At 38.0% G+C, this 26,529-nt stretch overlaps 1 protein-coding gene across 1 annotated transcript in view; it reads left to right on the plus strand.

Annotated features, from left to right (window-relative positions):
- The window catches only part of mef2cb (myocyte enhancer factor 2cb), a 155,263-nt gene that overhangs the window by 19,637 nt on the left and 109,097 nt on the right, over nt 1-26,529 (plus strand). The window contains exon 2 of the mRNA XM_051108842.1: nt 6,893-7,015. The gene's annotated coding sequence lies outside the window, so the exon portion shown is untranslated. The remainder of the gene's footprint in view (nt 1-6,892; nt 7,016-26,529) is intronic.

Below are 26,529 nucleotides of genomic sequence, written 5' to 3' on the forward strand. Positions count from 1 at the left end.
TCTTTATTTCTAACTCTCTGCTTTTTTTTCTATTACTTCTGTAGCTGATTTTTTTTTTTTTTTTTTTTTTTTTTTTTTTTTTTTTGGCCGAGACCACAAATCCCAAACAAACAGGACGGCCGAGGAGCGGGAGAATGGGCTGACTCATCAGAGAGAGTGAGAGCGAGAGAGATGGAGAAGAGCTCTTCATTCTCGCTGAACCGGAGCGAAGAGGACCGACCGGTGCTCCGCATTCATGCTCGTGGACCACCCAGGTCTCTCTACTATAAAGTAATATTGCTTTAGCCACCTCTGCTACGCCATTGGTTAGGCTAAAGGTATGAGGTTATTACAGCCGTCTAGAACATATTATGCGTCGTGAACAGTTCTGACCACCACAACAGAGCTTTAAAAATACATTAACAAAACAAATTTCTATTTATGTATTTTATTAAAGAATGAAAAGGAAAAAAGGCACAAGAAAGAAAATTTGTGCCTAGGATCTTGTTTTTGAAGTTGCCTTTTAATTTAATATCTTAAAGTGTTTGCCAATGATTTGATGCTTATACATTTGCAGTGTTTGGTGTAATAGAGTCTCCTCTCTGCAATAATTGTCTGTATGTTTTGGTAGGCACGAATGTCATTGCTATTCCTTTTTCTTTTCTTCTGGTGGCCTTTAGGGGAAAGGCTAATATCTTGTGTGTCAATTCACAGCGTGAAAACTTTTAGATCTATATAAGGTTACTCATTTCAGAACTTATTTTCTAAGAGAAAGGGAGGGAAGAAATAAATACATTATTTATGAACATATTCCCAGTCCAATGGTTAATTGTTTATCTTTTCACAATTGCTTTGATGTAACCAGAAACGTAATCCATAAAAGAAAGAAGAAAGTTTTCCTGTTTTTTTTTTTTTTTTTTATTTCTTTGTATAATTGTTGCTGCATTTTCTACACGTTTAATGATTTGTGACAAGAGGACATGTAGGTTATTGTAAAAACGATATCAGTTTTTCTCTCTATTATGAAGGCGTGCGTGTGCCCCAAAGCCTCATCGGTTTTGATTAAGAACGTCTCCTCAGCTGCCTACTCTCATTAAAGCTGCCATCCGCTACCACAGTAAACTTATTATATCTCTAGCTCAACTGACCATGTCCAAAGAGTTTTATAATGTAAGAAATTAAACATTCCTGGGTTTGTTTTTGGATTTAAAACACTGCACACTCAGCCTTTTCATGCATAGCGGTGGAGACAAATTCACAGTAGAAGTCAAACGCGCATAAAAAGGCTGAAACAACAAAATTATCTGGCAGGACTAACCTTAAAAGGAAAAAGAGAGGGAGAAAATTGTCACTTTGCAACCTACAAAATAAAACTATTTTTTGCTTGCCAGGTGCACAATATTAGACGTTCTGTACCAGAGACAACTGTAGTAGTCTCTTAAGGAATATGGTGAGGTCTGTCTCGCCAGCGGAGCTGGCAGAGTGTGTCCAGTATATGGCCGGGCCGCGTATACACTGCTGTCTGTTTATGTCAGAATGAGAGATGGGGGATTTTTCTCAATGAGTCTTTTGTTCATGCTATGGCAGTAGTTGCAGCAGCGCTTACAGTATAGGAGCTACATTCGAAACGGTCAAAATGCACTGCAAGAATATGTTAGTGGTGTTTATTTTTGATACTAGCGTGAGTGAAATACTATTTCAGTTATCTAATAATAGATTAATTATCATTTCATGAACAAAAAAAAGGAAAATTGTATAGCAAAGCTTAATGCTTTATTCCAATATTCTATTCCATACAGTAGTTAATGTACAACTAACTGTTAGTACAACTAAGTATATTTACTTACTCTTTATCTGCACTGTACTGTGTATTATTAATTGTTGTGCAGTACGTTATTAATTAGAATTTTGTATAAAATATGCATTATTTGGTCATGCATATGTTTTTATTCTGGATGTTAAATTGCATTGTGTATACTGTAGAGCTAACATCAGTAAAATATTTGCATCTTTAATATATCTACAGGTTTATTACAAAGACTTATGTTAACTGTCTTTTATTTTAACATAAGAATTTTAACAATCTAACATAAGAATTCTTCAGTCAAAAGTCCAGCTTACTTTTTTGAACAATATATAGCGTGTTCAATCAGTTACCTTATTGAATGAAATCTGATATGCTGAATCTAATGCAGTAAACAAGTATTCAGTCAAAATATATTCAGATATTATTACCAGTGTAACAGAATTACATAATTGAATTACAAAATAAATATAACTGTAATCTGTTACAGTTTCAGAGACAAAAATGTGTAATTAAACTAGTTACTTATGAAAATGGTAACAATTACAAAGGAGGTTACATCTGAATTAGAGCTGTCAAAAGATTAATCGTGATTAATCGCATATAAAATGAAAGTCTGAGTTTACCTAATATATGTGTGAGTGCTGTGTGTAATTATGATGTATGTATAAATACACACAAATTAATGTATATATTTAAGAGAAATGTTATGCACAAAATATTTTTATTTATATATAATATAAATGATATAAAAATTATAATAAATACATATACTTGTAAATATTTCTTAAATATATACATGAATGTGTTTGTACTTATACATACATAATAATTACACACATATATTAGGCAGACTCAAACTTTTATTTAGTATTAATCGTTTGACAGCCCTAATCTGAATATTTTCATATACGTAGAGATTTGATTGGTTTCTTTCCCAAATTGCAAAGACTGTTCTAAAATAAGAGAAAGCAATGTTTTCAGGTGATACATCATTAAACACTTGCTTATTTGAAACCTGCTTTATTTCTTATTTGGATTTGTGTATATGCTTTATTTTTTTAAGATTAACTGTTTTTTTCCAAAGCATTATTAGATGCCAGTGTTTCCTGTCATAGATATGCAAAGATTTAATTTCAAAAGCAGTATCATAGCTATTAAAACTATGATTTGAAATCAGTACTTAACCTCAGAACAATCTCAGAGTAAAACGAGGTGCTAAAGTTTGATTTTGTGGTGGCTGTGATTTAAAATTAAATGTTTATAATCTTAATTCAAGTGATAAAGTATTTTGAAAGTCTGGCAGTAATCAGTTTTGAGTACTGCTGTAAGGTTAACCCTGCCTGCTTTAAATGTTTCAAAATAACTGCAGTTAAAAACATTATTTAGAAACTTAGAAAAGTAATCAAATGTAATTAAATTACTTTAATAAAGTAATTGAAAAAGTTACATTACGTATTACATTTTAAATCCTTCCCAACACTGTTTATTACTGTAATTGTTTTTCTACTTTTTAAAGGATCTGTTTTTAATGGATTACAATGCAAATTGACACGTGCGGTTTCTACAGTACGACATGGCAAAAAATACTGCTAACATATAAACTATGCTCTTCAGAGCCTAAAAATTGCTGTGACCTAGTTTGGTCTCCAGACAATTGAGAAATTGTGCAAAGGACAGATAAATTACTATGAACTATGAAAATGTAAGACAAAATTCCACTAGTAATGACTTCTTTCTTGGGCTGTGCTAAACATGTCCTTAACCATCAAATCACCCCAGACAGCATTACCAGAGCTATTTTCTGGTCTACAGCACAATAAGAGCACAGCCCCAAGGAGCGAAGCGACGGCCCGACGGTACAAGTGCGGAGGGATGTGCTCCAACGTGCAAACTCTCAGTTTATCAAGCGTAACCCTGTAGAAACACCTCTACAACTGTGTTCGTTTCTCTGCTCGGCGCTCGCTCAGGTAGTTCCCGCTAGCCCCCCTCAGAGATGTGTGGAATATGCGCTCTCTCTCTCCCGCTCTTCTTCTTGCTCACTGTTTGAGTCGTCTTCTGCCTCTCTTTCTCCACGCTTTCATTGCGCGTCTGTGTTTTTTCTCCCTCTGATCTCGTCTCTCCTCTAGACATCAGTGTGGTAGACTACGCAGGGCTCTACGAGTGAGTCTCTCTTTCTAAACCGTTGGCTCATTAAGCAGCATGTTTGTATAGGCAAACTTAGTATTTTTAGTGTGTTGTTTGTTTTACGTGCCCTCTGTTCTCACAGTGGAAGAGAGGATGCGGCTTTTCGCTACGTTACGCTCAAGCCGAGTTCTCTGCGCTTTTGCCACACTGCAGGGAGGAGAATTGCAAAACTTTTTCGCCTCTCATTACGGCTGTGTTTCAGAGCGTCTGGGAACGCTGCGCTGATGGCACGCCTTTGGTCGCTTCCAAAATTACCCCACAGCAGGTTCTGTGATGTGGTGTTTTCTTGTAAACAGGTTTGAGGATGGCTGTTCCATAGGCTTGGAAAAGTAGGTTTAGTGTAAAACTTTCACCGACGTCTGACTTCTCAGCACGCTCACCTCCAGGCGCTGCCTGTGAGCCAGACGTGTTTGTGAAGGCCAAGGTGGGAGTCCTGGCCATCTAGAAGTTTCTCAGACTCTGCGATTACTCTCGCCACTGCCCTTTGCGAATTAAAATGTGAAATTTCTGTGCAGATGTGTCACTTTGCACAAGTAAGATGTATTACAGAATTAAGTAACTGATTTCGATACTCAAGTAGATTTGATCAACAGCGATTTTAATAGTTTTTGTTTGTTTATTTGTTTTGAAATACAGTTATCAAATTAATTTAAGGTTGCAAAAATGCAAATTTATTTGAAGACTTCACATGCAAAAACCAAAAACCTAGTATGTCTGAGATTTTTCTTTTAAATAAGCATTTTTATCAGGCTCCTGTTTTTCCTGTTTTATTATTCTGCCGTGGCCATGTTCAGTGTCCTCGCCAGCAACAGCAGCGAGCACAAGTGCCTTAGCAGCTGGAAGAGATCCGCGTTCAAACGCACACAATAGGCTAAAGCTGGCAAAACTCTGAGAAAAGTAATTACCAGGAATGTGTCGGAGGGAAATAAGGACATACTTGAATGAATTACTAATAAACTAGTGTTTTCTGAGCCAGTGTCGCTAAGATGACGATCTCGACTCGCCATCTGCTCATTGGACGCGCCTTTAGAGGGAAATGCATCTCTACGGATTTTATAATGAAAGAGTTTTTGTTTTCGATTTGAATTTTTTTGTTTTAAAGTAGTATAGTAATCATTTAAAGCTTTTTACATATATATTTATCTGTAAGGCAAGTATTCGCTGACTTTCGTTTCATTTTTGTGCAGCGCTCCTATTCAACACTGAGACATCAGAAAGCGCATCTTGTTTGTTTTCTTTATTTTTACAAAAGCACAACATTTTGTTAATATTGTGAGCACACGCAAATAATATAACACTCTTTACAGTTCCGGCTGATATATTACGCTTACTTTTATGAGCAAAGATTATGACGTATTTAATTTATTTTTTTTTTTTGCAAGTGATTGCGCTGGCGCCTCCATGTCCTGCAAAGCGCATTTAGCTTCCCTTCTCCAACAAACGATTGTATGCGCATATTAGCGTACATTTATCTAAGTTAAACGTTTAAAATAACATTATGATATGCCTGAAGATTTTATTTTAGGCAAGTCGTGATGATTTGAGAATGCAAAATTGATCAAACATAGGTTGTGATCAACTCACTGCCTGCCTCTGGCCGCTTGGTCGTTACGTTGCAATCTTAATTTCGTTAGGGCAAAAATCTTAATTTAACAAACAAAAATGTTCCAAACATATTTCTAAATTAACTTTATAAAGAAACGAAAAGAAATATAACCACGCTCCTATTAAAAACAAAACTGAGCTATTTTAATGGATGCAACAGTGTAATGGGAAAGAGAGAGAAAAGACTCGGGCCGGTAATTTTGATGAGCCGTCAGACAAGGTTGTTACGAATTTATGCAACAAATGTTTGTTTAATATTTACCGTTCTTATTTTGGCTACTTTAATATATCTATACTAAAATATATATATTTTTTGCATCTGAAGTCTTCATTTATTTATTTTCAGTAAAATTCTCTAAAAATACTTATAAGATGGTAAATTTATTTAAGAATTCTCACAGCTCAAATCTTATATTTCAACAGAAGGGGCTTCTTTCTTCTTTTTTTCTTCCTTTCTTTCTTTATTAAATACGTAATGTTCCTGGCTATTCCAGCTAGCACAGCATAATTTTGTTTAGTTAATGGCTGATTAAGTAGAAAACCCATTTCTCCGAAAGAATCACTTTCCTTTAGTCACAAAAGGCATGGAAAGAAATATTTAACAAGATGTTCATTCTTGTATGTTGTCACAAGACCACATCCTCCTCCTTAGCGGACAACAGACTAAATAATGGGCCTAACCGTTTACGGCAGTTTCCTTCACTTTTGTGGCTCCGGCAAGTGGTCCATTTGCTTAGTCCAAACAAGCTGAGGATGACGTCTGTCCAGGCATTGTTACCTCACCCTCTCATAATATGGTTACCTGACAAGCTAACCCAAATGAACAGACCCCTGCTCTGGTCTGGTTTGCCCTTACCCTGTTAAAAAAAACAGCATATGCTGGTTAGGTATGTTTTGAAGCATGGCTGCTGGTTTGAGCTAGTTTTAGCTGGTCCGTAGCTGGTCATGTGCTGGTCCAACTAGCTCCTGCTCAGGATGAGCTTAGGGCCAGCACATGACCAGCTGAGGACCATCTTAAACCAGCTCAAACCAGCAGCCATGCTTTAAAACATACCTAACCAGCATATGCTGCTATTTTTCAACAGGGTAGCCATCCATGGCATACATATTTCACTTCAGACCAGTTTTTGTTGAATTGAGAGATTCCTCCCTGAATAACATGCTGATGTCCTTTATCCACCAAACATCACAAATCATTGCAGCAATGATTCATCCTAGTTTGCTTGCGTACAAATTATGTTATCCACATGTAGTTTTTTTCCTAAGTGTATTGTTCCAGGGCTAAACCTTACAGTATAACTTGACTTGTGTGAACAGAAGTGTCTCCTAAATGGAGAGAGTCCTGCTGGAAGGCTTGCTGCAACCAATCGATACTCCATGGCTTCTCCTGTTGCCTGAGGAAACCACAAGTGCTCTTCAATACCCCAACCTTCCTCTCCGGTAAGCAGTTTTATGTTTTCTTGTAGGACTTTAGTTGACTTTAGTTGTGTGTGCCTGTTAAATCCCATCTAGGTTACCAAACTAAGTAACATGTTGTGTTTTTCTACTTTTTTTGTACTGAGACCTAGAGGCTAAATAACAGCCTGTAACAGCTTAATATGAGTGGAGAGTTTCACTTTGAAGTTTTTCGTAATGGTGGCACAAAAATATGGTAGTGAATCTTTGGGTTGATGTTAAATCAATTTGATTGATGATTCATTGGTTTTGAATCCATGTTTGAAAATTACACAATTCAATTTCTTTTAGACCAATGGTTCTCAGCTCCAGTCCTCAAAGCCCACTGTTCTGCACATTTTGTATGTCTCCCTCATTTAACACACCTGATTCAGATCATCAGCTCGTTAGGAGAAAGATCCATGAACTGAACTGAGTTTGTCAGATTCAGAAACATACAAAATGTACAGAGCAGTGGGCCCCGAGGACTGGAGTTGAGAACCACTCTTTTAGACGATTCCTTTGGAATTTATAGGAAAGTGCAAAAGATTAGGTAATCTTGCATAAAACAATGTTAGATAGATTGCACTTGTTGTACTTTGTTGAACTCTCTTTGTGCCCAGTGAAAGTAAGGCAGTTACTTGACTTTCTCTATAAGCTGTAGTGGCATGGTTGCATTGATTAGTGGCATTGTTACTTGAATTGTTCCATAGGGAGAGCTATTATTTCTTGCATTTACAGGTCTGATTTTTTGAATGTGAAGTTTTGACATCACCAGGTAGACTTGTGTGGGAGGACACCTGTAATTTGTATCAAGGTGGAGGCGATGGAGGAGGACGCAAGCGTTGTTGAGATACACAAGGAATATTAAATAGAATAACACGGCCAGACTAGCACAGCGGGTTCTCAGGCCTCAGTACTTTAACTTTCATTAGAGAGCAATTGGTCATGCTCACAGCAGGGAACGTCGGCCGACTGCACGGTTGAACATTGTCGGCGGTTCCGGAGTGAGTCGAGTTTTTGTTGATTTCTATTTCTCTTTTCTTTCACATTCTTCGTGTGCTCAGAATGGGACAAAAACAAGAAAATAGATGGAGACCGAACACGGATCTGTGAGATTTAAATGCTGCTTGGGCGCACTGCTGTGTCCTTGAATATGGCCAGTCACTGAGAGCCGTAGGCGGCTGGTAAAGAGAGGGGGTTGTGTGGAGGGTCCCAGCAGGCCGTTTGTCTGGACGGGGCTGTCTAACCCTCCCCTCCAGCTGGGCAGGGCTGAGAGAAGTAGAGCCCTCACTGACTGATTAGGTCTCATGTAAAGTACCACCTGGGGAGCCTATTAGAAACACCAAAGTCAATGACAACGCAGACGGATGACGCACCTGCACGGCCACTGAGCACCCATGTTCCGTCTATCACTTTGCTATCTGCTGGTGTTTAATTTAAGGCTCTGCAACCGATGAAGTTGACTTGTAGTTGGCACATTGTGACAGGATTGTGCACAAGTTTAGTTTATATATATATATATATATATATATATATATACATGTATACATATATCTACATATATATATGAAACAGTATTTGTTTAATAGAAAAGCAAAGTATGTTGCAAACATCCATTTGATAGTTTTCAATGCTGAAAACTGTTGTGCTGTTTAACATTTTTGTGTAAGCTGATACAGTTCTTTAAGATCCTTTGAATAGAAAGAAGAGCATTTGATCAGTTGAAGGATTAGTTCAATCCCGAATTAAAATTTCCTGATAATTTACTCACCCCCATGTCATCCAAGATGTTCATGTCTTTCTTTCTGCAGTCGAAAATACATTTTTGAGGTAAGCATTCCAGGATTTTTCTCCACATAGTGGACTTCAGTGGTGGCCAGTGGGTTGAAGGTCCAAATTGCAGTTTCAGTGCAGCTTCAAAGGGCTCTACATGATCCCAGCTGAGGAATAAGGGTCTTATTTAAGGAAATAATTGGCCATTTTCTAAAAAAATAAATAAATAAAAAAAACACGAATGCTCATCTTGCACTAGTTGATTGACATGAGTGTCTTACCTCAGATCAGTTGTAACTGTCCAGCCTCCATGTTTTGATGCCGGAGCAGGGATGTAAGTTAGATAAGAATTGAGCGATTGAGGTGTTCTGTTGCTGGATGTAATAATGAACGTAGTGGTCGTCATTTACTCCCGACATCTGAGCTGCTGAAGATGCAGTGGATTATGTTTGTTTGTGAAGGGAATGCGCCTCCCAATCTGCATATATCTGTCTATGTTCGCACGAATCATTCGTGATCCAGCTTCACTTACAGCAGAAGTGAGTACAAGGTTTTTTTATCAATCTTTGTGATCGCCTTTCCTAATAATGTGCTAGTTAGCGAGTTTAGCGGCTAAATGTTGCTGAAGTAAACAAGCTCGTCACTCCACAGCGAGAAGAGAGGGGCGGGGCGAGCAGAGCTCATTTGCATTTAAAGCAGCCTCGACCAAAATGGGATGATTTTTGCAGAGCTGATTTTGGCAAGGTAAAAAGGGTGTTGTTTTACACTACCATTGAGAATTTTTAACCAAAGTATATTATAGACTTTTCATCAAACCCTAAAGAATCATGTCAACTTGTGGAAAATGGGCATCCAATGACCCCTTTAAAAAATGACTGATCAGTTCGCTAGATAAGACCCTTATTCCTCAGTTGGGATTGTAGAGTCCTTAGAAGCTGCATTGAAACTGCAGTTTGTACCTTCAACCTGTTGAAGTCCACTATATAGAGAAAAATCCTCGAATGTTTTCCTCAAAACCCTTAATTTCTTTTTGACTGAAGAAAGAAAGACACGAACATCTTAGATGACATAGGGGATAAGTAAATTAACAGGAAATTTTAAAAGTATTAATGTCTTTCAAAAAAAATAAATTCTTTTGAACATTCAAGTGTGGATGGATGGATGTGGGAAAGAACACTTCATTTCCCAGAATGCACTGCCTATGTGGAATTTCTGTAAATTACAATTCAGTACGTTCTTCTTCCTGTCATTGTAGTTCAAATTCCAACTGAACTTCCTGCGGGGCGTTGCCGATTCCATTCAAATTCACACTGACGAAATGAAATGGAGCCGTTTCTGAATATTGCACAACCCTACATTACGAGACCCCCTTATTCATCTCCTCTCTTCTCTTCCTGTGGCTTCTACAGTATAGAACACAGTGACTCTGTTAATCAGGAAGCCGTTGAACAATGAACTTCTGCCCAGCCAGATCTGTAAGCAGTAAAAGACAACCCTTTGTTTCTAAAATAAGAACTGTTTGACATTTGAGAGGAGACACAGCCCGTTCCTATGAAGTTCGCCGGCATCGGAGCACAGACCGGAACCCTTCAAGCTATTTCCAGCCTCGGTGAATACCAGTTATTGTGAACGTGTAATTACAGGCCTAGACGCTGCACTTAATTCCCAAACAATATGGTGTACTTATACACAAGGACGTCAAATTATACTCAACCCACCATCTAAAAAATGCTGTCAGAGCGTGGATGCCAAAACTACCGTACAGTGGCCGCCAAACCCTCTGCCACCACCCTCTTCTGCTTTCTCATTATCCAAAGGCCCTGCTTCACATCCCTAATGATGATGATGGAGAGGAGGCTGTCTCCGACCGACCACAGCTCAAACAATATCATGCCCATAAAACGGTGACCGAAATAAACAACACAACTTGTTTGTTTTAGGGAGAACATTTCATTTCAGCAAAGTAGGGTTCAGAAAATCGATTCTGAACCTGTTAGAATAACCTTGTTTTTATCAGTCATTAAGTAAGCAGAGTGTTTTGAACGGCCGTCTAGTTTGAGCAGCTCGCCAAACATGAGAGATAACGCAATCCTGCTCGAAACCGCCCTTAAAAATAGAAGGACCATCGTAACACAGCAGAAAATTGTGCTATTTAAAAACAGCAGCTATGTTTTTGCAGCCAAAATGAATTGTCTCCTCATATAGCTAATGCCCTTTACTTACAAGGGACTCCGGGGGCTCATTTTGAATATAGTAATGGAGGACAATGACAGTTTGTTCTGGGTCCCTCCCCCTCTGAAACGCAAGTTAATGTGTTTGCTTTGCCTCCCCGATCATTTTAGCTCTAACCTGCTCTGGTGTCAGGAAGACTGTATTGAGACTCCCTCAGTTATTAGATGAAATGACAAATAAGTACTTCCAGTAGACTAGAAGAAGCGAAATGCGAAGGGACACGCGTCAGAGGTTGCGGGACAGGAAATAGGAGGGACGTGCAGTATTATGGCGTCGTACAAAGGATCGTGTGTTTCAAGCGTAGCGCCCAGCTTTTTGAATTCAGAGGATTCTGGGACTTTTTTTTCTTTTCTTTTCCCCTTGAGTTTTGTCTCTCCTTCTTGGACAAGCCGACGAGGTTCCTCAACTGCCAAGTAGCCCAACAACAAACCCCTATAATTTCCCCTATGCCTCACCAGAATCTTGTGTCCTTCAAAGGACGTCTGAAAGGGAACCCTGTTTGAAAGGCCCAGTGTTTATCCTCAAAGCCCATTCTGGTTAGAAAAGTCGGCCCTCTGCCCTTAATCGGTGGAAACATTAGCAGCGTTCGGGTTCGACGTACATCGTAGAGGGCAGCAGGCAGATGACAGTCGCCGTATTGCCAGCCCATCGGCTCGGGTCTCGTCTGTGCCACCAAGCTGGAGAGCCTGCCAGTCAGCATTAGGCCAAGGATTCCCTGAAGAGACAGCCATTTCACGCAACCAAGAAATTATGCCGTTTGAGAGCAGAATTTGATAATATGCTTATTTTCTCCGCACAGCCGCAGGGAGAGAGAGAAAAAGGGGAGTGGTGGAATTATATGCTACGTTAACTTTGGAGACATCTCTAAGGCGGCGAAAAACGTCGGAGAGCATTTTTCTTTTCTCAGACTGGCTGCCGTGAATCGAGAGAGTCACTGCGACTTAAAAGTCTCTGGAGACTCATACACCCTAGTTCTTTCTGTCCTCTAGAAAATGTGCATGTGGTTTGTGTTCTTTGAAGTGACACGACTCGGCTCTTGGATTGAAAGAAAACGCTCATTTTACATCCTCGGAATTGCTGTATTGCAGGAGAGGTTTGCTTTGAAGAGTAACTAAATTAGTTATATAATCAGAAAACACAGGTTTTCAGTTTTTATTTTGATTGAATGAAAAAGCCATGTTATACGGGAAAGAACATGAAACTTTTCCAGATTATTGTCAAAATGATTTTCCCTCTGCACATCAGGTAAATATTTACCGTCACATTTACTTTTGGGATCCAGATCTGATTATGCACACACAACATACCCATACATCCTTATAATTTTATCAGGTTGAATAAAACAGAATGCCTGCCACAAATTACACACAGGTAAACAGATTCCTGATTGGTTCAGGGTTCAGCTGAGTGCACCAATAGCTACTGGTGGTCGTACCAAAATGCTAAATGTGGAGTCCGGGCCTCTTTAGAAATCAACACAAGATAGTAGCTGTCTCCCGCGGCTCCGGCATGCGTTCGACTAACCGTGGCGGTACCATGTGACGTGTTCTTGCTTGAATACAGGTATTGAGCACTGAATTCCAGTGGGTACTGGATTATTCAGCGTATTCAAGAGCAACAGGGGCTCTTCAAGGTAAACATTACTGGCTGCCAAAAGAAGTCAAGCATTTTGATTTCATTTCTGTAGTTTTGCACTTTGTGCCTCGACAATGATGTCTTGATTCTGACATGCATTTTGTTGAAATTACAGTCACACCAGGCTAACTAGGTCAAATATGAGCTGTCAGAGTCTCTTCGGTTCCTAGATTGAAGTAAAAACAAATTTGTCCGAAAAAACAGGTTAGCCCTGAAAACACTCGTCAGTATACAGAATTAGTCATCAACGAGCAATCAAGCCTCATTTTCGAGCCATCAATCAGGATTAGATTGAAATGCCAAGGCTGATAATTACACATTTTTACCGTGGATGTATTAATTCATTGAAACTGTGAAATAAGCACAACCGATATGTGCACTTCATTCTAACATTGAGGAAGCTAGCTCATCTGAGGCACATTTGGACATAAACAAAAGATCAACACGAAGCTGTGGAGAAGACAAACACATGGTGGAAAAACAAACAAAACCACAATGTGCTGTTGCCGGGCGGCTTTATCTCCATGTGTTCCTGTTTGTTTGTTCTGCTGAGCAGAGGGCTGTGGATAAAATGTCATGAAATGATAAGTGAAGAGCTCTTGATTGCACAGCGCGTCACTCTAGGCATCACAGATCTCATACGGCTAATGAAAATCGTAGCGTGAGGCATATGCAATTTTTGTTTAGCGTTCACCTGGTCTGTTCATGTGCAAACAAGAACAGAAGTTAAAATGCCATTGGCCCTCCATCCATTTATTTTGATTAGATCTCACTGATGTCAGATATCCATTGCAATGGCAGTTTTAAAATATCAGTGCCCCACAGGACATAATAATAAAAAACCCATGAGGGACAGGCTGGCGGTTCTCTCGCCAGTCCATAATGGGGTCACCTGGGAAATCCTGTTGCGTTTGACAAGGTGGGTAAGTCCCAAAATGGCCAGGTTGTAAAATACAAGATAGCCTGGTCAAAACTGAATGTTTGGAATGATTTTGGTTGTTACTAAAGCAGTAATCCATGAGAGGATATTCATTAGAGTAATCTTAGAGTGAATTTAAGTGATACAAAAATTTCTGACTTGTTGCATCCATATAGAATTCATTGTGTGATCAGTATTGGCAAATTTTTTGGTAACACTTTAGTATAGGGACCAATTCTCACTATTAACTAGTTGCTTATTAACATGTCTATTATTAACATATTGGCTTTTTATCAGTACTTAAAAAGCATATATTCTGCATGACTATGTTCTACATCCCTAATCCTACCCAATAGCTAAATTTAGCTAACTTGCTATTATCAATAAGCAGCAAATTAGGAGTTTATTGAGGCAAAAGTCATAGTTAATGGTTTGTTAATAGCAAGAATTTGACCAACTTTTTTTTTACTATATGTTTAATAAAATCACTTGAACTTTAAATGCTTTTTGCCTCTGTTAGTTTAACCAAAAAAATGAATGTTCTGTCATTATTTACTCACCCTTGTGTTATTCATTTTGGTCTGTTTCTCACAAATATGGTTTCAGAAGGCTTTGAATATAGTTTACAAGTCCTGTGGACCACATTTATGATAATTTTATGGTGCTTCTGTTTCCTGTTTGAAGCTTGAAAGCCTCAGTCCTCATGCATTGTATTTGCATAAAAGACCAGGCCGTTCTTCAAAATGTCTAATTTTGTGTTCCGTTGAGGGAAAAACAGTAAAGAGGTTTGGAGCAACAAGATAGATTTTTCATTTGTGGTTGAACTAACATGAAAAGTTTTGATTTGACTGACCTACATTTTAAAAAGGTGTAACCAAGAAATTCTAATGAGAACTTTAATAGAAGAAAATGAGGTATATTTACTAATCACCTAATGTCACGATTGTTCTGCGATATAGGAAAACGAAAAACGGATTAAAGTCTGTCTCCCTCTGCGTGGGCTACAGACTTCATCAGGTGCAAGAACTGATCAAGAAAACTCACGTATCAGCCAGCCATGGAGCAGAGTCCAAATGCTTCAACATTAATCAAACATAATTGGTGCTTAAAGTCTTAAATTATTTATTATTGTGAGATCTGACAGTGCTGCTCAGAAGCAAATTGGGATCATCTTCCATGACCACCAAGGATTTGGAGATTAAGCCAGAACTAAGTTTATTTCCTCCATACGGCTTTTATCCCCGCAAACGAACCGTTTAAACGGATCACCCGCGACAGATAACCGCGTTACTGTAAACGAGAAATGAGGCTGTTCCTCTTAAGATCCTCTTCTCTTTTTCCCCCCCTTCACCCTGGTCTAATTGTGCCGTGGATCCCCGTGGGTTTAGATGTTTGACACTGCGAAATGCTCTTAAATCCTCCTCGCTTCTCTCTTCCTTGCGCTGCGCTCCCTATCTAGAGCCAAAAGGATGTATGTCGAATTCGTAAATTTATCACTTTGCAAAACGGTGCATTAAATGAGTACGGACACGCTCTGATTTGAAATGCTGACTTAAGAAAAGAAGTTCTGATGTTTCAAAATGAGTTTGGATCATGGTGCCAACCCTCCCCCCTCGGGCCTCCCCTCACACCCTCCTCTGCCTCTCCTCGGCCTGTCTTTTCGTCTTTCAGCAGCAAATATCTCCGCTCCTCCTCTAGTCAATCTAAAACGTCCGCTGCTTTCGCTGTCTCCCCGAGTCCTGTACAAGTAAGCAACATCCTATCTAATAATTAGCATTTATATGCAGCTGGATGAACTGAAAATTAAGTAGATTAATTAATTAATCTGATGCTTTGATGTTATTCTGATGTAAAGAATCCATTATATTATGGCATACTCAAATATGGCATTACAAGACACCAATGCTTGCAGTTTTACTTTGCATGTAGATCACAAACAATCTCGTAATCCCTCTTAATCCATCAAAACTGCTGTTAACTAGTACAAAACATGCAGTGTTGGCTTTATTTTCAAGAAGTAATCCTCTTGGACCCATTTTGCTGAGACGACATGAGCCCAATGGGTTTCTGAGGTGTTGAAGTCTAAGGTTTTTTTTTTTTTTTTTAATTAATTTATTCTACTTGATTTTATATTCTGATGATTTTTCTCATACAGTTATTGGTAACAATTTACATTAAGGTGACATTTGTTAACCCTCGCATAACACTTTATAACAAAACATGTCTTACCAAATTTGAATACATGTACTGTTTTCTGTGATTTTCATGTCGTTTTGTAGAAAAATTCAAGTTTTTCACTGACCATGCATAAACGTTGTTTTCTCAAAAACACAAACATGCACATTCATGTTGCTTACATTTTATCGCATTTAGCCATTATTATGTTTTTAAGATACTGAAAAAAGCACAAATGTCAGGACAATGTCAATGTCAAAATTCTCCAGAGCCCCAAAACACCCTCATACCACAGAGGGTTAACGTACATGAACTATGTATTCATCTTTGTTAATGTTAGTTAATAAAAATACAGTTGTTCGTGTTAGTTTGGAGTGCATTAACTAACCACTTGTGTTTTTAATAATGCTGAAATTAACATTAATAAATGCTGTAGAAGTATTGTTCATTCTTAGTTCATGGTAACTTATGTACTAGTTAACTAATGTTAACTAATGGACCTAGATCTTTTAACTTGGCAATAAGAAACTCAAAAAATTGGAATTTATAGTTTAGAATATCGACACATAAATGATCGTTATCTGTTGTTTGTGTCGCTTGTATATTCATCCTGCTTGACTTCATTTTTATGCTTGTTTTCTACATGGTTTATGTGACCAAAACTTAAATTGGATTTGAAAAACAGTTTAAAGTCTGTATTTTATCACTTTGGGTTGGGTTTTTGTTTAATTTGTAGAGTTCTGTTTATTTTTATTTAGTTTTGGCCTCAAAATTTGACATCACAGCGGTGGAAACGTCACAGTTAACACACTGAGCCAGCTCTGCAAAGCTCACATAAGAAAAGCTATTTGCTTTCTTTGGCGGTATGCGTGCTTTCCCTCTGATATGTTCCTTCTTGGATTGCAGATAAAGTTGCTGTATAAATCATGCTTTCTGAAGCTCTCAAGTCCCAACCCAGTGAAAAGAAATCTGTATAAAGTGTGAGTGAACTTCTGCCATAGATTCAGCATCCTCAAGAGACTTTCAGACAAGACTGTGAAAGGCTTTGATGACAACCAAGACCAAAAGCCCCCTTTTCCCAGACCGATTTACACTGAAAACTCTCTTTTTTTTCGGAATCTTTGGTCACCGTTGCATTCTTTTATCTCTCTATTCCCTCCATTTGTTTGGACAGTGTACAAGAACTGCTACATGGCCTAGTCTAGACCTGTAACCTTGCTTGCTTTGTGTGCAAGGTCACGTTGAACACATAATATAGCTTGTCTAGCAAGGTCAGAACCAATGGTCTGTATAATAATATAGCATCTAATACACACTGCTGTCCTATTAAATCCATACCCTAAACTAAAACACTGCTGCTTGGGACGTGCTGAAATGATGTACTGAGATTCTTTCTCTTTCCACAAGTAAACAAGCCATAATTAATTGTACAGTGTGTAAATTTAGCCCGGAGGCACGGAGGCCATCTAAACCCTAACCGCAAGGAAAGGTCTTGGCAAATAGCCATACAATATTTTTAATTTGACCTTTTCCTGTTGGGCCCAACAACTGAGTTCTCCGTGCAAAGTCTGTAACATCCCGACTTTTTCTGTCATTTAAGATTATAATGATCTTACAGTGGCACCGAGGTGTTGATGATTAAATAAAAAGCATGAGTAACACAGCAAGACTTTGAATCATATGATGGGCACGACGGTGGCAAAAGTGAGAACGATGTCATAGATAGCTCTCGCAATGTTTACCGTGTGCGCTCTCAATATAGATGGTGTTAAAGGGTATTATGGGAGACCTTTTCAATCTGCATGCCGAGACATGCTTATACATGCATTCACCCACTTTCCCTTTGCATGCATGTATATGAATGGGAGCTAAAATAAAAAAAAGAAACATTTCAGATTTAGAATTAGGAAATTAGTTCAAACATAGGCTACATTAAACATTCAAAACACCAAGTCAAATCATAATGCATTTAATTATGATTTCTGCCATTTCTTTCTGTCTCTCTCTCTTTTTTTTTTTAAGTGAACTAACAAGCTATGGACAATGATGGACTTTCCTGAGGTAAATGTAATGTAGGATGACGTTGACAGGCTGTTTTATTGATGTTTTTTAGCAAGATTGCATGAGACATGACACATTTCAGTAAGTTGTGCTGTATCTTTTAACATCCAGTTCCTTTTGATGTTCATACATGTTTGTGTACGTGTGTGTGTGTGTGTGTGTGTGTGTGTGTGTGTGCTATTCTGTGTCCTAAGCTCCTGAAACATTGATTTCTTTTATTTTAGAGCAAACTAGGAAAGAAATCAGTCAAATTTGTATATTTGTGAAAATATTCAGATGCAAACCCCTTTGTAATCGGTAATATCTTCATAAGTAACTGTAACTTAATTTCACATTTTTTCTAAGTAACTGTAACAGATTACAGTTACAATTATTTTGTAATTACATTACGTAACTCTGTTACATGTAACTAATTACTCACCAACACTGTTTGTTGTTTGCCTTCCTGTAGCTAAAACAGTAGAACATGGTGCTGGAAATGCCAAAGTCATGACTTCAATTCCCATCGAAAGCAAGAACTGAAGAGAAAACAAAAAAAGTACACCTTGAATAAAATTCAAATCACTTTGGATATGTCATGTGTATGCATATATGCATAAATGTAAAAGTAAAATTCATGTAATTTAAAAACTGAGACTTTTTTGGCATATAATTGGAGTGTGTTGCGTATTACTCATCTCATACGGTTTAAATAAACTCTTTATATACTTTAATTTACCTATTTGTCCTATAGGGTATAATGGGGCTAAAGGCGCCTTTGATATTATTTTCCTCTAAACCACTAGATGGGACAAAAAAGTGTCGTAGCACTATCCAAAACATTCGCTTTTCAAGATGCATGTGCAAATTTGTCTGATCGCGAGCAGCAGCGCAAGGTTGAATCTGTGCTTATCTAATCTAATAGTTGATGTTTTTTAAAATGTTGTAGATTTATGTAGAAAATGAGAATCACTAAAATGAATGCATATATTTTGAGACAAAAGTCTTCTTAATGATTTTCAGTTTTGTTCAAGATAATTAAAGCAACAGTTTTATCAGTAGACAGTGTAATTAATAGATGGCTGACTTTTCCATTTGTTGACATGACATTATTAGATTCAGATGATAAATGTCATATATTATGTTGGGTGTCCGTCTTAGAGATAATCACCATCTTTAGAATGAAACCATCATGTTAATCATATCATATAATAAAATAATCATTTGTTGTTACCACTGTAATTCTATATTAAATTATTATAGAGTCTCCTTCAGTGCTTTCAGAATCTTTACTTTTTAAAATGATTTTGTTTCTGTATTTTAAAATATATTTTTTATATTAACATTTTAATGACAATATATTTATTCAAAAAAAAAATAATTATTCTATTTTTCAGAATAAGCAGAAAACAGTACAAACTTTGCTAAAGTGGTTGTTTTGAACAAGTATTAACTTTTTAACATTGTTTAAAAAAAACATTATTTTAGCTAAAGTTTTTGTATCAATACTTTGTCTTTTGCCCAATGCTGGTGAGCCCCCCTTGCCACCTCATACATGTATAAGATTTTAAAACAAAATAAACGACTTGTATGATTTGTTATCACCCAAAATCTGTCGCTCCATAAATGTTCAGTACAAACGTATATATTTTTTTGCAATTATACATTTTAGACGCAGTGAACAGCACAGGCTTTAGCTCTGTTGTACCCTATATCTCAAATTTTGCGAAAAGTAGTGCACAGGATTTAAAGCAAGTGAGCCCATGTCCTCAAAAACTTGATCAGGTCATCCGGCCTCCGTTCGGTCCTAAATCAGTACAAATGAACTGATTATTTAAGCGTAAAATGCAGTCTGTGCCAGGTGCGTGCTCTCAAAGGTGCGTTAGATGGAGCAAGTCAAGGCGTTAACATAAGGCCGGAGCGTGGATGTAGCAGCAGGGTCTTTGAACCCTCCAGGTGCAGCTGTATGTTGACTGATGGAAACAGGCTTCGGCCTGCGATCTCAACGCCTCGGATGCACCGAACGGGCTCCGAGAGGAAGTATTGTTACACTTTGACTTGTTTATCAAAGTAGTAGTTACTGAACAATGCATTTTTTCCAGGAGATAGCTGAGGTCGAGAGTGTGTGCTTCAGTGTGTCTCAGACACTCCAGCGGGGTCTTATTTGGCAGTGGGAAAACACAACCGCATCTTTCGCGAACATCCGCAGGCAAGTTCGCACTGTGTTTTCCTCTGTGTGTAGTTGCAAAAACCCCTGTTTCTTTGAGCAAAGAGTGTGTGTCAGTAGGTTTACGCACATGTGCGAATCCCACTGGGCCTATAGTCGAGCTCCATTTTATCCCCCGTTGTTTTGCTATTCAAAAGCTGCTGTCCTTGTCTCCATCTTTGTGCCCACATACTCATTAAAAACAAATATGTCCTCATTAGCGGCAAGGCATAGATTACACGTGTACGCATCAGTCTGCCGAGCGCCTTCGCGCAAACATAACAGCCCTCCTGTCATGGATCTCAAAGCTGTTTTTCATTTTACTTGTTTTATGTCTCATACGGCAGCGTGATGAACGCATTAGCACTTGGTTATAGAAATGCTATACCCCTCACCTTATTTCCTTTCAAACAAGTCGCAGGAAATATAATCAGCGCAGGTTGTAGAGCTCAAGTGGAACCGTGGAATGGCAGCATAGCTAGAGGGCTCTGTCGGGTCAGCGGGACTGGGGAAAAAGTGCGAGGCAAAGGAGGTGAATGAAAAACTGAAGTAGAGCGAGTCTCCTCAGCTTTTGCCCTCTCTTTACACTTTCCCTCCTCCAGATCCATCCTTACCCCGCAGCGCACCGCTGCTCTTTCTGGAGGGGAATTGAAGAGAGCAAGGAGCAAGTGTTCCATGCGCTCTGCACTTATCGCCTTGGGCCGCGCTGTGATTTCCTCCTCAGCCTCTGTGAAGCTTCCAATGTCTCTTCCTGCAGATTTTCAGGAACATCTAAGCTCAAAGCGCAGTAGCATTTCTGAGGCCTTGTGCGGCAAGCAAGCATAAAGTTAAGCTCGACGTATAGATTAAATGAGGAGACTGCTGGAAGAAGCGGCAGTTGATTGGAGGGTCACCACGCTGTCAAAGGACACAGGTTGAGATCAAGGCATGGGCTGTAATTAGCAAGGCAAAGCTCTGAATACGAGCCCCACTGCGCAGTGTGGGGAAGCAACATGTTAATTGCTACCTTTATCAACGCACAAAAATACAGCAGGAAGTGTTCACTCAAACCTTACGAACGCACAGAGAAGGAAAACCTTTGACATGAAGACAATCTTGGACAAACTGTGTTTGGGTGATATGGTTGTCACGCTTTGAATGGATGCCAAAGGGGGATTAAACAATTGCCACGTATCCAGATATAATACCGTATCTTGAATGTTGAGATGATTAATTAGCTAGTTTGATTTGCACTGTTAATGAAAAAATGAACATTTGATAACAATATGTGAATACTGAGTATTAAATATTACAGCAGTGTTATACAGTAGTTATTGTCTTTTTCTCATTAATTTCTCTGAAACTTTAGTATATGTGACCCTTGACTACAAAACCAGTCTTAAGTAGCACAGTTTTGTAGTAATAGGAAAAAATACATTGTATGGGTCAAAATGATAGATTTTTCTTTTATGCCAACAATCATTAGGAAAAGTAAGGGTCGTGTTCCATGAAGATCTTTTGTAAATTTGCAACCGTAAATATATCAAAACTTAATTTTTGATTAGTAATATGCATTGCTAAGAACTTCATGTGGATAACTTTAAAGGCGATATTCTTAATAGTTTGATTTCTTTGCACCCTCAGATTCCAGATTTTCAAATAGTTGTATATCGGCCAAATATTGTCCTATTCTAACAAACCATACATACAATTGTTTTCCACATTGAGAATTATATGAAATGTTTCTTGACCACCAAATCAGGATATTAAATATTAAAATGATTTCTGAAGGATCGCGTAAGTTACGCTGAAGACAGAAGTAATGGCTGCTGGAAATTTAGCTTTGCCATCACAGGAATAAATTAGATTTTAGAACATATTAAAGGAGACCTATTATGCCCCTTTTTACAATATGTAATATAAGTCTCAGGTGTCCCCAGAATGTTTCTGTGAAGTTTTAACTCAAAATACCCTACAGATCATTTATTATATCATTTTGAAAATGCCTATTTTGAGTGGAAGCAGAAACGCACTGTTTTTTTGCGCATGGCTCTTTAAATGCAAATGAGCTGCAGCTCCCCAACCCCTTTTCCAGAATAGGGCTGTACCTTCACAGCTTGTAGCTCAGATACTCTGCCAAAAAACAGATGTTTGGTTTTGACTATCATGTCTATTGCACAGAAATCATGCATTTTAAAGCCATATCAGTTTAAACTTCTAATATACGGTTTTCTGAGCATTCACATACGAAACATGCGCACAGAAAGTGGCTGTCACACGGCATGTGAGTACTAAACCAAGTTTTCTTTCATGTCTTATTGCGCTTAAACTCTCAAACACACAAAGTTTATGTTAAAAACACACGCGAGTAACAAAAACAGTCAGTAATGTCTTAAAAAGGCAAACAGCTGGGAAAGAAATCACATTTATATTAGATCTGTGTGGCAGCAGTGTAATATACAGTAAATAAATTCACTGCTCTTTTGTCTGCTCTGAGTTTGGGACTCTAAATATTGTTACTGTGCTCATCTGTGCAGCCAGTGATAGAACAGTTAGCATGCAAAGCTTGAACTTTTGCCATGGTGTCAGAAACGGTACACCGTTGTTGCATGCGAAAACAAAATGGCAGTATTGTGTGTGGAAACGTGCAGATTAAGGGGCGGTGATATTATAATAACATCCCCTTTCTACATTACATGGGGAGCAAAATCGAAGCAGTCCATTTTTTTTTAAAGCTTGCAGAAAAAGGCTTATCAAAAAAAGTATTTTTTTCATGTTTTCTGGGTTGATAAATTCACCCGATTATAGCACTTAAACTGTGAAAAAGTCTTTAAAGGAGAAGTCCACTTCCAGAACAACAATTCACAAATAATTTACTCACCCTCTTGTCTTCCAAGATGTTCATGTCTTTCTGTCTTCAGTTGTAAAGAAATTATGGTTTTTAAGGAAAGCATTTCAGGATTTTTCTTCATATAATGACCTTGATTGGTGCCCAATTTTGAACTTCCAAAATCCAGTTTAAATGCAGCTTCAAAGGGCTCTAAACAATCCCAGCCAAGGAGGAAGGGTCTTATCTAGTGAAACGATTGATCATTTTCTTCAGAAAATAAAAATTTGTATACTTTTTAAGCACAAAACCTCGTGTAGCACAGGTTCTGGGGTGCGCGTTCACGTACTATTGAATCATGTCGAAAGGTCACGCCGAACGTAGGCGGATCCACAGACCCAGTGTTTACAAAGCAAACACGCAAAGACTAAGAAAGTGCAAGTAAGTCAAACGCTGTTTACAAACAAAAAGGTACAACGATGTCAGACGATGCTGAAGTTGTAGGACAAAATACGAGTTTTTCGCCATACTCTACCTTTTTTAGCCGGAGTACACAGACGATGAACGAATCTTTTTTTCGAGTCATTTCGTTCATTTTAGCAAAATATAATTAAAATGTTACGTGTTACTTCCCTAACACATCTACTGCTTACATAAATGTTGATCACACTACAAACAAGACAAAACTATAATGCTATTAGAATAAGAAAAGATTAATTCATTGTTTACCTGGATCTTTAGTCTATGATTAGCTCACCTCACCTCTTATCTGACAAGTTTTCGGGTATGAGTCGTTCGTTCATCACGTGACAGCCTCATAAGCTCAACCAATGCAGTGTGAGCCGGAAAAAGAATTGATTAGTTCATCTCTCGAGTCTTCGGGTTCAAGTTGTTCGTTCATCACGCCCCATAAGATGAACGAACGACTCGAAAAACCCGAAGACTTGAAACAGGTGAACTAATTCCAGTACAGAACCTAATGGGATGTTGCGTATGCACGACTGAACAAATCACTCCCCGAGACGACTCGTTCTTCCCGAGTCACATTAAAGATTCGTTCAAAATGAACAAATCATTCAAGAACGACCCATCACTAATTCGTAGCATCGTGAACGCGCATCCCAGAACCTGTGCTACACAAGCTTTTGTGCTTAAAAAGTATAAAATTTTTATTTTTCGAAAAAAATGACAGATCGTTTTACTAGATAAGACCCTACTTCCTCGGCTGGGATCATTCAGAGCCCTTTGAAGCTGTGTTTAAACTACATTTTGGAAGTTCAAAATCAGGGCACCAATCAAGTCCATTTTATGAAGAAAAATCCTGAAATGTTTTTTTTCTAAAACCATAATTTCTTTACGACTGAAGACAGAAAGACATGAACATCTTGGATGACAAGGGGGTGAGTAAATTATTTGTTGTTCTGGAAGTAGACTTCTCCTTTAAAATAGAAAATAGTTATTTCAATTTGTAATAATATTTTGGAATATTACTGTTTTTAACTGTATTGTTACTGACATTATCAAATATTATCCCAAAAAACATTATCAAATATTAGTTAACTCCTTTTTTCACATATTATTTGCTTCAGGCCTAGATGTCCCCTTTTTGCTAGCATAAGATATACCCTTGCTAGTGCTATCTGAAGACATCTGACTGTGTGACAAGAGTGAGTGTGTCATACTGATGTACTCGTTTTGTCAGCTTCTCATTGGCATTTTAACAAAGGTCTCTCGTGGGCCCTTCTGACTTGAAATACTTGGCCATGGCCAATGGCATGCCTTCGAGCGACATACTACACTCACTCAACCTCAAGACTGGTGAAACCCTCTGCAGAGATGTCAGTCATTGATCCTTCTAGCTTGGACATGGTCAGGGGACGGGAATATCATGTCTGGGCTGATTCCGACTTGCCCCTGGAGACTCTAGACTAGTTGTTTTGTCTTGGGAAGTGGCGCTCACTGCTATGATGGAAGCCAGTCGGTTTGTTGACATGGTGGTATGGAATGTTACACCTTGTCACATTGCTCCCGTAGAAGAAATGTCTTTCAGCGAGTGTGTGAAGAGATGCCTCAGGATTGTCTTTGTCAAAGATACATCAGAGGAGGTGTTACAAAAGAGTCTGTTCTGGTCTTCTCGCTCTATATAAAGCAAACATGTAGCACTTGTCTAAAATGCTGCGGTTTTTAATTCAGCAAACTTTCCAAATATGATAACAAGCTGGCAAAAGCTGTAAACAGCCCACTTACCATTAGGTAATTGAAAAGAAAACATTCAGACTCCCAGGTTTTCCTCTGTGCCACCCTCTCTGCCTTTTTTGACATTTATCTTTAGTTAGAAAAGGCGAGCATGTAAATTGCCAGAGACAAGTGTTTGCAGGATTATCTTTACATACTCTGAGATTAGTGGAGGATGTTATGCCATGGTTGTCGGGAGAAATTAAAATTATTAAAACAAAGGGCTAATGAGAGTATGGTGGATATCTTAAATACCTTCTGCACCTAGGTTAACTGGGTTTGAAGTCCTTTTGAATTTTGTTTTGCTCTCCTTAGGATTTCAGCTTTTTAAACTGGATTTGAGAGAAAACATGAACAACTTTTTAATATATTATAATTTACAAAACAGAATATATAATTAATTTTAATCACTGTTTAATATCTACATTTCAATTTATTGTATGAATAAGCAGCTTAATTTCTAATTTCTCTACTCCTGCAAAACACATACAACAGAAAATTACAGATACTTATTGTAATTGCTTGACTCATATTAAAAATAAATAAAGAAACTAAAATCTGTTTAGTTTGAGTGCTAATACATTGTATGTTTTGAATAATAATGCCACTTGTTTTTATACAGTTCCTCAATTGAGTTACATAAATCATTAAAAGCAACAAATTTACAGTTTAATTTTGGTACACTATTTAGAGTCTTTTTTATAAGTAGAGTAATTAATTTGAATCAATAACCACTCTCTAGCTCATCTGTGGCAATGGAGTGCCAAACTAATGCTTTTTGCGTTTTGTCAATTGTTTATCGTGTAATGGTATTTAACGTTTTATGAGGAATGGATCTTTAAGAGAACAATATTTCCTTTATTTGCTATATGCACTGTTTATTAAAGCATATAATGCAGATCGGTTCAATTAAAAAACACTGTGAATTTTACTACTACAGAATAGCTGCACAAGAGCATATACTAGATCAATTTGGAAACTCTTAAAATAACTCTTGTGACCAGAATATCTCTCTCTGAGTCTTGCAGGCACAGTGAGGAATCTGATGAGGTAGTGTTGCATTTTTGTTTGTGGGTCTGTTGCAAGCGCTGTCCTGAAAATCTCCGTAGCACCGTGATATATAAATATAAATCATGCTTTAACGTAATAAAGGATTTTTTTTTTAGTCTAACCTAAATGAATTGATTTTTTTACACACAAAACAACCTGTCGATGAAAAATGTTATCCGTACGTGCACGGCCTTCTCCTCACGGCAACAGTAAATTGACTGATTTGTTGAACGGTGTCCGTGAGCACGGCGAACTCCGCCGCGCTTGATAGTGGTGTTCATTATCGTGTGAGAAACACTTCATGATTGCATCGTGACGCTACGTGAGCCAACCGTAATAAACAAGACAGGTACTTGTGATACGATGCCATCAACTAATATTTTTTAACATGCATGCAGAGTTTTGAGTGTGCATTTTTAATAAGAGCCATGAATTGTTTGTCATTG

This window comes from Labeo rohita, chromosome 5, assembly GCF_022985175.1.
Source record: "Labeo rohita strain BAU-BD-2019 chromosome 5, IGBB_LRoh.1.0, whole genome shotgun sequence".
Lineage (NCBI taxonomy): Eukaryota > Metazoa > Chordata > Actinopteri > Cypriniformes > Cyprinidae > Labeo > Labeo rohita.